Source organism: Benincasa hispida, chromosome 1, assembly GCF_027475165.1.
Source record: "Benincasa hispida cultivar pf3 chromosome 1, pf3_genome.v1.1, whole genome shotgun sequence".
NCBI lineage: Eukaryota > Viridiplantae > Streptophyta > Magnoliopsida > Cucurbitales > Cucurbitaceae > Benincasa > Benincasa hispida.
The window spans coordinates 85,335,236-85,348,756 of NC_143478.1; the positions used below are offsets into that span (position 1 = coordinate 85,335,236).

The 13,521-nt window shown below is 34.8% G+C and overlaps 1 pseudogene; it reads left to right on the plus strand.

The window, feature by feature from the left end:
* Positions 1–423: 423 nt before the first annotated feature.
* LOC120079466 (uncharacterized protein At1g01500-like) lies at positions 424–1,908 on the plus strand (annotated as a pseudogene).
* The last annotated feature ends 11,613 nt before the right edge of the window (positions 1,909–13,521 follow it).

A 13,521-nucleotide genomic window follows, 5' to 3' on the forward strand; every position in this document is an offset into this window, starting at 1 on the left:
AAAAAAAAGTGGATCTTTAATGTCGGTTTTAAACCGGCATTGTAGGGGACCTTTAATGTCAGTTTTAAACCAACATTAAAGACCTGCTTAATTTATCCTCTCACTTTCTGTTTTCCCCCCATTTTTTTCATTTCCCTCTTCACTCTCCCCCTATTTTCTGTTTCCTCTCATTCTCACACTTTCCTCTTCAGACCCTATTCTTTATCACTCTTCTCTTTCAAAACCATGCCATTCGTCCGTCGATCGTGGGTGAAAAGTCTGTTGTGGTGTAGATCTGACCTCCGTGCAGGTCTGTTCGTCACACAATCCGCGCTGCCGCACCCAATCACTCGGATTTGTTGGTCATTCTTCCGAATCTCCTGCTCGTTTCGTCGCCGTTCGCGTGTCTTCACCGGATTTACTGCTCGTTCCGTCATCGTTCGCATGTCTTCGCCAGATCTACTGCTCGTTCGTGTCTCTTCGCCAGGTTTGCATCTCTCCATGCAGATCTGCTGCTCGTTTGGTATATTTGTGACAATAGAATTTACTCCTTTTGTTTTTCGAATACCTTACCGGTTTTCTCTTCCGATGATGCCCAATATCTAAGAAAAACACCTTCCGCCCTTCAACTCTGCTTTTATTGCCCTTCATCGTGATCGACTCAACAAGGAATCCTCTGAGGTTACCTAATTTAGCATTGATAGCATTCGGGTCTCGAGTAGTGTGGAGTTTGAGGTGTATGAGAATGAGGATTTGATTCTCTGTGGCTCTTTGGAACGAATCGAGGTCAATTGGATTAATAGGAGTGTTGGATTGGAGAACAATTCGAAGAAGATAGGTTGGACTATGGAATGTTATATGGTTGCATCCATGTGTTCAGGTTCCTCGACCTTTTTCCAGCCTAAACTTGGGGTTTCCTCCCCGTCAATTGAGGTTTATATTGCAGGTTGTTGTTCCAGTATGCTAGTGATCTTGACACAGACAATTCAGGTTAGTCCGTGGCGAAGGAACTTGAGGCAAGGTGTCCTAGATGCAATTCCCGAGGATGAAGAAGTTGGAAAGGAGGAGAATGGAAGTAATGGGTTGATTCGGCACCAAAAAGTGCAGGTAAAATGCTGTTCTCCTTTTATAATTTTGTTCTCAATTCTCTAGGCATTTTGTGAGCTTAGGAATTTTGGGGTTAATCAAGGTGCTCGAGTTTGTAGGTTGCACTATGGTAGTTTGTGGGTTATTCATGCACTATGGTAGTTTTTGTGACAACTTTTGAGATTTGAAGTACATTGTGAGCTAAATTTTCTTATTGATGTATGTGTTCTTGAATATTCATTTTTTGGGAATTCTGATAGTTCTGTTGAGAACACGTGGTTGTGAAATATTTTTGGGAGTGTGTTTCTTTGAACAAGTTGAAGATAAATTTTTGGTTTTGTTGTGGTAGCATTGTTATGCTGCCGAAAATTTTCCATCGTCTTCGTATCTCATATCTAGGTAACCAAGCTTCTCTTCTTCAATATCTTGAAAAAGAAGATTCTCTCATTTATTAACATCGATCTATCTGTTTTTCTTGGAAGAATATGTTTAAATTGGCCATTTCCTATTTTTTTCTTTTTTTGTATGAGCTGAGAAAGAAAGATTACTAAAATAATGTCATCTTTTGTTGTTTCTTCTTCAATATTTAAGACACCTTCGGAAGAGACATGGAAGGCATTGTCGTCGTTCGCGTGTCTTCGCCGCACGCGCCGCTAGGTTCGTTTTACCCTATACTTTTAATGGTTTTGTTTATGTGTTTTTTAGGTGTTTGGAAGGGGTGGGGAGGAGATGGATTTATTGCAACAACAAGGGATTCATGTAAAAATTGTTCCTGGTAACTGCATTTTTGAATGTTTGCAGAGCACAGTTTCTAAGTATTTTCAAGTGACTCTAATGAAATGAAAATTCCTGTTTGAGAAGTTATAGTGTGCTTATTTCTCTTTGGACCATATTGGATTAGAATGTAACACCCGTTTATGACTCATGGGTACTATTTATTTGTAGTTTAGATTTGATTCGAGGTGCTTGAGTTTGTGGGTTGCACTATGGTAGCTTATGGGTTATTCATGTACTATGATAGTTTTTGTGACAACTTTTGAGATTTGAAGTACATTGTGAGCTAAATTTGCTTATTGACGTATGTGTTCTTGAATATTCATTTTTTGGGAATTCTAATAGTTCTGTTGAGAACAAGTGGTTGTGAAATATTTTTGGGAGTGTGTTTCTTTGAATAGGTTCAAGGTAAATTTTTGATTTTATTGTGGTAGCATCGTTATGCTGCCGAAAATTTTGCATCGTCTTCGTATCTCATATCTAGGTAACCAAGCTTCTCTTCTTCAAGATCTTGAAAAAGAAGATTCTCTCATTTATTCAACTATTGAGTTTTCTTATTTTGCAGGTGCAACAAAAGAGTAAAGATTTGGTATCGCAACCTCTTTATGCTTTTTCTTGGGGAACTCTAGATCCAACACATTCACTACAAGAATTTTTCCTTGAATGTACCATTTATGTACATTCCCAATAAACACGGTTAGTTGAATATGAATTCTGATCACATTTTCACTTTCAATCCTTTGTTTTAAACCTTTATTGTTTGTGATCCTTTGAACAATAGTGGTTAGACAAAGATGCCTATAACCAGACATTGTTGAAGCTGGGGGGGGGGAGGGGGGGGTGGGGTCTGTTAAAAAAGAATTATGAAGGGATTCATACTTACCAAGTGGAGAGGGACAGTAAACTCATAATATTTGTATTACTTGTAATTTGTGTTTTCAAGGTCTGAATTATTGTACGACCTTTTAAATTATAATTTTATAGCAGAATTTGCGGATTAAATGTAATAGATTTACAATCCATACATGAATAATATGTCATAGCCACAGCGTTCGATGATGATGTGTCATGTTATACTTTTTTACCGAAAAAATGGATTTGGCAACAGAATTTAAAAAAAAATGGACAATAATTGATAAAATGGACAGATTCTGGGCTTCATTGTCGATTTAAAGGGTTTCATTTGATTCTTGGGCTTCAGTTGCAACCAACATTAAAGACAGTGTTATTAAAGCCCTTTAATGTCGGTTTAAAACCGACATTAAAGGGCTTTAATAACACTATCTTTAATGTTGGTTTATAACCGATATTAAAGCCCCAATTCTTCTAGTGCTTTTTCATTCGTAGTATTTTTTTTAAAGTGTACTTTATTTTAGAATAATTTATGGTTATTTTTTGACAAATAGGACAATTGCGATGTTTCAATCTCAAAAGAATAGTAAAAAAAGCCGGAAGCAAACCTTATGGTGAACAGTAAAGGCAAGTATAAATTAACAACGACTACTTATTCATCATATTAAGTAGACATCTAGTGTGTAAGGATTACTTCAATCATATTTACTGGTTTTTTTCTCTATAGTGTCCTCTACAAGTTGGGAATCCCGAATGTGGATACTATGTCATGAGGTATATGAGGGATATTGTGACTAAAAAAAGCATTGTCATCTCAGATTTGATATGTTATCATTATTTCGACATTTCAAATAGTATAGAGAACAATAGAATCCATTATAATATTTGGCTTTTATGTGTATAAATTGATACAAGGAAACCATACTCACAAATCGAGTTAGATGAGGTGTGGATAGAGTTGGCTGAATTTTTAGGTTACTATATGTGATCGTGGTTGGTCATTTTGGATGTGTTTCTTTCGGCTGATCAATTTCTGGATTTACTTCATACCCATATAGGTATAAATATTTTTTGGTATTATTCAAATATGTACGGTGGGGGGGGGATGAAATATATTTTTTGAAACTGTTTATATTGGGTTCACAGAATTATGTTCCTTATATTATTTAGGAAGTGTCCATATGAGTTGATTATTAGAATTATGTTGCTTAGGTTGTATATATTGACAATGTTAAAGAAGTTAAGTTTTTATAAAGAGATATTGGTGGTTTTTTTGTTATGTTGATATATAAGTTTGTCAATGTGTGTATATTGTTTATTTGATTGATGAATTTATGTCATATATATACCAAATGTGGTTGTTGGATCAAAATATAAGAGCAATTATAGGTAAAAACATCAACATTGTAGATTTTTTTAAAAAATCACAAACAAATTTCTTGGCGTTTTTTAAATGTCAAGTTCACAAAATTTAACGTTTTTCCTTGTCAAGAATGTCCATATTCTTGACATTTAAAAAATGTCAAGTGTCTGTGTTTCTGACGTTTTTAAATGTCAAGTTCACAAAATTTTTTGATGTTTTTCCATGTCAAGAATGTGCATATTCTTGACATTTCAAACATGTCGAGTGTCTATGTTTCTTGACGTTTTTTAAATGTCAAGTGTCACTTTTCTTGACTTTTTAAAATGTCAAGAAAATCGACATTCTTGATATTGGCTTCCTTAACATTTTTAAAAACGTCAAGAAAAGTCATTCTTGACATTTAAAAAACGTCAAGAAAAGTCATTTTTGACATTTAAAAAAGTCAAGACACACTGTTTTTGTAGTAGTGCTTGTTTATCTTGCAAAAGCTTGCCACTAGAGATGTAAAAAGTTTGTGAGTGAGAGAACTTCAAACTAAATAGAAAGAAAGACCAAGTTTTAGAGAAAGAGAGGTTTTCTTTCACATTGAAATCAAATTAGATTGAAAACAATTAATTTCAAGTGAAAGAAACTTACTAGAAACGTGTAGACGTCCTTCTGCTACGTGGCCTCACATTGACCACATCTGTCAACTACTCCATTTCCAAAGTTGGATCAGATTGTGATTTTGGGCCTCGTTCATTTTGCAAAGCCCAACAGAATGAATGCATAGCTTTTGGATCCGAGGCATAATGATAGTGCTACGGATGTATCAACCTAGTTGAGATATCCTGATATATCTATTGATCACATACTCTCTTAATATTTTGTTAAAAAAAAAAAAGCTAAACTTTCAGCATTATATTTTTAGTGTGATAAAGAAACCAACGGGTGACAGCTCAAAATTTCAAACAACTCAACTCAATCCATATGATTTTGATTAGATGAAAAGTTTAGATTGATTTTTTTTTTCTAAACACAATTAGAGTTTGACTCGACCCAATCTAATGCACCCACAATAATATGAAATTAAAAAAAAAAATTATAAAATAACTCAAATTAACTAATTTTAAATCGCAAACGACACAAACAATAATAGTTAGGTTAGATGTTTGGAACGTTTGAATAGTCAGCTTTTTTTTTTTTTAATCACCCTTATGTATAAGGCATATTTTGAAATTAAGTTGCGCATTGCACTACCTAACAAGGTCCATTGGTTATGAACTATAATTGCAATTTAATAAGAATTAAAATTACTTTAATGGATTGGCTGGGTTGATAATTTAATAAGAGTTTAAATTATAAGCAATTTGAACTATTAGATTGAATCCATAAAATTCAATCAATGAACACTTTAGTTGTATAATATGCATGAACTAACCTAGAAAGAATGTCAAATTTCTGAAATTTCATTTTTTTTTTTTTTTTTTACTGAACATACTCATGTTTTATTATAAGTCGATATTTTTTTTTTTAAAAAAAATCAAGAAATCAAGAGGGAGTGTTGAAGATCTCATCATCCTTATAAAAGAATATATATAAAAGTAAAAAGAAAAAAAAAAAAAAAAAGAAACTCTCAATCCTTATAAGTTGCATATGGACCGTGACTCATGCCTTGTTCGTTACCAATTGTTACCAATTAGTTTTGAGACCACTACAAAGAGACGTTCAAAACTAATTGGTAACAATCAAAGCATGAATAAAATATGTATAATTTCGATGAAATCTCATGTTTCTTTAATATGGTATTACAACCGCGTAAATTCTAAATACTAGGAAAAAGAATTAGATCTAAAAATCAAATGGTGAACCCAAAGAAACACGGGAGTGGCATATTTCACCTATAAAACTCCACATAACTTGGCCATTCAATTCATCACACCAAATATATCCTGTTTTTGGTTAATTAAAGAAAAGAATGCAATCTATTAAGATGAGCCCTGAGGAAACCAGTATTGTTGCTGATAAGTATAGAGTTTTCTTGAATTTGGAGGATCCTACCATTCAATGGAGGCATGGACAGCCCCCAACTTATGAAACTGTTAACCAGCTCTTTGAAGATGGCAGAACCAAGGTTTTTCTTTCTTTCTCTTTTTCTTTCTCTAAAATTATCTTTTTTCCTATTTCTTTCTCTGTCTCATATCATTCTGTAATTACTTAATTTGTTTAGTTTATGTTATATGAGTGGCCAAAAGGATCTCTTGAAGAAACAGTGCAAAATATTATAAAATTATTGTAAATAGAGTTTGCTCACAAGACAAGATTACAAGATTTCGAGACCATAAACCCTCAGAAATTCAAAGCTTTTGTGAATGGTAATTTGTTTCGTTCTTACATATTTAATCATGTCATTAAATTTAGGTTAAATATGTGCGTGTGTGTGTTTTCTAATAATTATCGTTAATTTTTTCAATTTAGCCCCATTTGTTTAAAAAGTAATAATTGAGCTATTTTTTAATTATGTGATAGCCAATATATATATTTTTTCAATCGTTCTTTTTTCATGGATGAATAAAACAAAATAGAGAGAGTCTATAAGTTTTAACAATTAAAACAGGTGGTCAACCTACGTGAGCATGCAGCTGTTGTTATGGATTTTAAATATCTAACCCAATTTTATAACAATTTATAAAACTTTGGACATGCTATTCATCCATAACATACATGACGCGGTCAAATTCAATATAACATTTATATTAAATACAAGAAACCCTAACATGCATACTATATATTATAACAATTATAACATACTTTCAATGCATGTAACATACAAGATTTATTTAATTATAACATACATCAAATGTATAAATAATTAAACACAGACTGATATGGTTTTAGTTTTGGCAAAACACAAGCAAACAAAACCTAATTATTATAAAACCAGCTTCCGAACCACTCCAAAATGAACTCAAGGAGCTTGAATCGGACCTGAACCGTCTGAACCGGACCAACCAAGAACCATTCGAAGCTGAACCGATCCAGACCACAAGATAACCGATCGAACCGGCATCCCTTGCACATGTTCAACATTTCGCTAAGTCTCATCGTTTAGCAATGACGACCATCATCTTGCATTTTGCCAGATCGTTTAGTAAATGCTTGATCGTTTAGCGCACGAAAAGGTCGTTTAATGCCATCGCATAACCTTCAACGCATCGGGCAGCTGCCGCATAAAGGTATGTGATCGCGTAGTGCTATCGCATAGTAACTCAACGCATCCCTTAGCTGTTGCATAAAGGTAAACGATCGCGTAATGCTATCGCATAGCAATTCAACGTATCGTTTAGCTCCCGATCAAAGATAAACGATCGTAGTAAGCGATCGCTCAGGGCTATCGTATAGCTCTTCATCGAATCGCTTAACACCATCGTCTAGCACTATATGTCATCTTTTTAGTATCCGTCATAGCTAAACGATCGCTTAGCTCCATCGTATAGAACATTATCGCATCGTTCAGCATCATAGGTAAGCGATTTGTTTAGTTCCATCGCATAGGAACTTCAACGCATCGCTTAGCACTTCGTCTATACGATCGTTTAGCTCTGCATCTACATGATCGCTCAGCGATATCGTATAGCACTTCATCGCATCGCTTAGATCGTATCGTTGCTAAACAATTGCATGGTACCATCGTACAGTAAATTCAATGTATCGTTTAGTTCCCACGACAAAACTAAACGATCGCTTAATGCTATCGTATAGCAAATTGAATGCATTGTTTAGCTTCTACAGGTACACAATCGTCTAGCGTTCAACATCACAACGACCAATGCCCATTGCTATATGATCGTCTAGCTTTTCTTCATATTGTGTAGCATCTGGAGCTAGACGATTGTTTAGCAACCAGAACCTCAACGATAATAAGAACAAAGGCTGATTTTCTGGAACTGCAACTCGGCCTCTTCGCTTGTTTATTTGATTTATAGCTTAATTTCAACTCTAATGACTCCAAATAAATTATAAACTCTTGGGAACACATCAAAGCTCATCAAGCAAGAGCCAATTACAAATTTAAATGAGAAATTAAAGAGAATTAAATAGCCAAATCTCAGAAAACCATATCAGTGCACCAGTTTCGTATTTCTCATATAAAACACCTACCAAACCAAAATTAAACCGAATTGAATGCTTATTCGATTCTCTGATACCAATTATAGGATTGTATCAATAGCAGCGGAAGCACAAGAATCATCTAAGCATTCAAATTCATTAATTTTGGCATAATATAAAGTATGCTTCTGTAGAAAAATGGGTTTCAAGACATTCCGCTTGTAGAACTTCTTGAAAGCTCATTTTTCAGCTGCAATCTTCTCCATATCTTGTTGTAGACCACCTCAAGATCTTCTCCACTATTCTCTTGGTGCTCTAAATTGAGTTGTGAGACTCAAAACAAGCTTGAATTAAGGGATGAAGGAGAAAAGCTCAGTGCAACAACGTTGTTGAAGAACCATTCTTCCAACCGAATTTTCTCTAAAATTCACTATAGATTGCATGCCCGATTTTCACTCCAATCTCTTCATTATATTACAAATCAACATGCAAAGAGAAGAGTTACATGAGTTTCAACTCATGTTTGGAGAAGACAAGCCCAAGATATTGAAATATGTTTGAGCTAGTTCAAAGATGGATAATGGAAAAATCCATTTTTCTATTGTGTTTTAGTTTTCCAATTTTTCAATTTTATCTAAAACTCAAAATTTGATTTTATAAATCTATTTTGATTTTAAAAATGAAAATTTAATTAATTTCATAAATTAATTATTAAATAAAACTTAATTAGTTTAATATCAAATATTAAATTAATTTTAACACATATCCATCTATATATATTTAAATCATATTTAAATATATAAATTCTCATATTCTATTTAATTCTAAAATTAAACATAATTATATCTCATATAATTACTAATTTCCTTCTAATTTGAACATTTCAAATTAACTTATCAAGTAATTCTAGAGCTAGTCCATTACGAGCTGGTAGGGGGACCTCGCGGACCTATAGACCATGGGCTTCAACGATCTGAGATTAAGTGGCTCAACTCATTAGATTAGATTAATCTCCATTTGTTAACTAATGGGTCATTCCACTAAAGCCCATAGTTGCACTCCCCTCACTATAGATATATTATGTCCATATGATTTAACCATAATCAGCAAGTCGACCCTTCATAGGTTGTTCGTAATAACGGCTGGGTCAAATATCTGTTTTAACGCCGAGATTACGTCTTATTCCTCAAGTCTCTACTGATCCTCTAATGAACAACTGGTTTGTGATCCAATCACCTAACCAAACTCTCTCAGCCCAATGAGAGGGTGGGGCCCCTTATTCAAGACCTGGATTCAGTACTTGAGAGAACAACCTTTCTCCTATCCCTAAATCGGGTAGGCATGAACTCCATCTTGCACCCTATGTCCCCAACAATCTATATGATCTTACCCCTGAAATGGGAGTCTTATTGAGCTGACGCTGTTAAGCCAACCCTCAACTATGCAAATATAAGGGCAATCCTGAATAAATAAGAATTCATAGTTAGCTCAGAATTAAGATCGAGTTACCTAGGTCATCTAGGTGAAATAGTCAGTTTTAAACAGTAAATAGCGTGCTAAAGTAAAATTGACTTATTTCTTGGTCTTGGTCTTATACAAACTCATTGCTTAGGACGCTCCCACTCCTCATGTCATAACATGTATGAATTAGGATCAGATCGTATGTAGCACTTTACAACTCTTTGTAACAACTATAGAGTAGGCCACATCCAATGGTGTTACCAGAATAAGGTACCTAACCTCATTCATGTACCATAGATCATTTTGACTATTTACTCAAACCTGATCCACTTTTATGTCTTCACATAAAGTTCAAGTACTCATACAATAGTCATGGGTCTTAGTTTATTGGATTTAGACTTTCATACAATTTATGAGATCAATAACAAGTATATTGATAATAGAAAATGTTTATCATTTTACAAACTGCGAGTTTTTAGGACATAAAACCCAACACAGAAGGCATATGAGCGATGGACAAGGGGGAATGAGAAGGCCCAAGTCTACATCTTGGCAAGCCTTTCTGAAGTCTTGGCCAAAAAATATGAGCCTATGGTCTTAGTGCGTGAGATCATAGAGTCCGGGGGGGGGGGGGGGGGGGGGGGGAGGGGATGTTTGGACAACTATCCTGAATAGGTTATGCATGAGGCTTTTAAATACATATTCAACTCCAAAATGGAAGAAGGCACCTCTATTCGTGAACATGTGCTTAACATGATGGTCCATTTTAATGTGGCGGAGTTGAATGGGTCTACCATCGATGAGGGCAGCTAGGTTAGCATAATCATGCATTCATTGTCGGATAGCTTCCTTCACTTTGTTAGCAATGTGATTTTTAACAAAGTGAACCTTACAACTCTCCTCATCGAGTTGTAGACCTACCAATCTTTACTGAAAAGTAAGGAGAGGAAAAAGGGTAAGGCAAATGTTGCTTCATCCTCCAGGATGTTCCATAGAGGTTTGACCTCAAGAATGAAGTCTGCACCTTCTACTTCTAACTTTGCAAAGAGGAAGAAGAAGAAGGTTGGTAAGGGAAAAGGGAAGGCGCTTGCTAACCCACCATCTGTCGCCTTAAGAAGGCATCCACTAGTTGAAAAAGGAAAGTGTTTCCACTGCAATCAAGATGGACACTGGAAGAGGAACTGTCCTCGGTATCTGAAAGAGAAGAAAGCAGCCAAGGCTAAGGCCAAGGTCGATAAAGGTAAATGTGATTTACTTGTGCTTGAAATTTGTTTAGTGGAGAATGATGATTCAGCCTGGATAATTGATTTGCACTACAAGAAATTTGTCCTTTTATGTCGGTTGGAAAAAATAAACACAGATGTATAATGTCGGTTGCAAAAAGGAAAAAAAGGCGGATCTTTAATGTCGATTTTAAACCGACATTAAAGATATATTTAATCAGGCTACAATGTCGGTTTAAAACTGACATTGTAGCTAAACCCTATCGATTCTTTCCTTTTATTAAAAACCCAATTTTTTCATTTATCAAATTTTCTTCTCTTTCTTTTTCTCACAAATTTTCTCCCTCAGAACCCTCTCTCCATCATCTCCATCATTCCATCACCATCGTTCATCAGATCTTCCATTCTTGCCACCGTCTTCTGTTCCTTTATTAGATCTGTGTGCGTTCCAATTTTTTCATTTATCAAACTCTCTTTTCTCCCTTTTTCTCACAAATTTCCTCTCCCTCAGAACCCTCTCGCCACCATCTCCATCAGTTCGTCAATATCATTCATCAGATCTAACTCCACCATCTTTCTGTGCATTCCAACTTCGTCCGTCCGATCGTTAGCTTCACCAGGTCTACCATGTATTCGTCTATTAGGTCTGCGCCGATTCGTCCACCGCTGTGAGTCATGCGTCAGATCGTTGATTCTTTCGTCAAATCGTCGATTCATTTGTCAAATTCGCCAACCTGTCGTTCTTCAACCCAATCTCAGCTTAGATATGTTCCAATGTTCGAGCTCTGCTAAGATCTATTCAAGCCCCGATTTGTTCAAGATGTTCAAGGTCTGATTTGTTTCAGTTTTGTACTAGTGATGAAAGCATGATTTTTTTACATATAGGGTGATTTATATTTCTCTTTTCTTTCCATCAGATTTGTTTCAAGATCTCTCTTTTCTTTCCTTTTCTTTTCTCTTATCTTCACTTCAGCTTCTTCCATGATTTTGGGTTTTCCTCTTCTTCTTTAGCTTCAACTTTGCTATTTTTAATCCTATGAATGTGTTTTTACTCTATAGATCTTTGCAGGTGGGTTTTAGATTAAAATAAAGAAGCAAAAAAATCTTTGCATTGGAATATGGTTCCTCAATAAGTGCAAGTACTCATCTTAATATTAAAACTCATTTTTATTGAACTATATACTCAAAATCAATTTGAGTAAAAATCTTGATCATATTCCATAGATTTTATTGGTAAAGTGCATTTATAATTTTGATTCATTGAATGCAAGATTGACTCTAAAATGCTATTTTTTTTGTTATATTTAGTTACATTTGAGAAGATGTGCAGTGAGTTGAGGTATAAAAAACTCAATATTGAGAAGATGTGTAGTGAGTTGAGGTCTGTTGTATTTTGAAATAGTTTTCAGATGGTGTTTATGTTTTCTAGATTCCATAGTGATTGAGAATGTCATTTTAATCAAAACTTTATAAATGGGTTGTTTTTGTTTCTAAATCACGATATAAATTTCAAAGGTAGAACATAGATTGATTAGTGAGAAAAATAGCTAAGCTTGGTAGCCCATATAAGCAGCGTATGCAGAAGGGGAAGAACATGAAAAAAACAGAGAACTTAAAGGGAAAAAAAAAAGAAAAGAAAAGAGGATAGACAGAGAGTGAGGATGAAAGAGAACCTGCTAATGAGTCGAGAAGAGTGGATTTCCCAGAAGCAGAAGGACCCATAATGGCCATGATTCTACCAGGCTCAACACAGCCACTAAGACCATCAAGCAAGAGCCTTCTACTTTGTCCATTCCAGAAGATTGGAACCATAACACTCGGATTTTCCCAAACCAAATACATAGAACCAGCAATGGTAACCTCCTCATACTTACTTTTTCTTGCTTCTGAGCTCTTTGCAACCTCCACAGAGCTTCTCCCATTTTCCCTCTCCTCTTCAGTCTCCATGAATGTGATACACAGTTAAATTATGTTATATTACCCATACTCACAGAGCTTCTCCCACAGCCTTCTGAGCCCCTTCTTCTGCCATGAATTTCCTCCAAACAGTTGTATTATGTAAATTCATTATGGCTACAAACTTGAGTGCTTAGATCTTCTGCAGTCAGCATTTGGTTTTCTTCACAATACTTGAAGTAATCAACTCAATTTTTGTGGATTCTTTCAATTTGGTTTGTTCACACCATAAAACAACATTGATTTTTATGCATGAGTCATGTTTTTAACCAAGTAACTACCTTTAGCTATAAGTGTATTCTTCCTATCCATTTTATTATATTATCTTTGATGAACTCTTTAAGACCAATTCTAATAGTACTATTTGAGATATATGTATTTTATGAACTCTTAGGTTACTATTAATTACATGATAATATTGTACACATTTTATAGCGATCAATTGATGTTTTAAAATTACATTGCAGGTGTTTTGTTCTCGATTCACTAATGAGAATTTTTTCCAAATGAGATGCAAAGGTACTCTTAAAAACTATTCTGCTTAGTTATACCAAAATATTCATGAATAATTATTGAAGTCAATGTAGAAAAACTTAGAAATTGGGACCAAAGAAAATGCTAATTCACAATGAGAATTCCTACTAAATGCTAGCTTATTTTTTCTAAGATATGGCCTTCGTGTGCAGATCTGGCCTCCGTTCGTCAATTTGCTCTATTTTTCATCGATCGTGCAGGTTT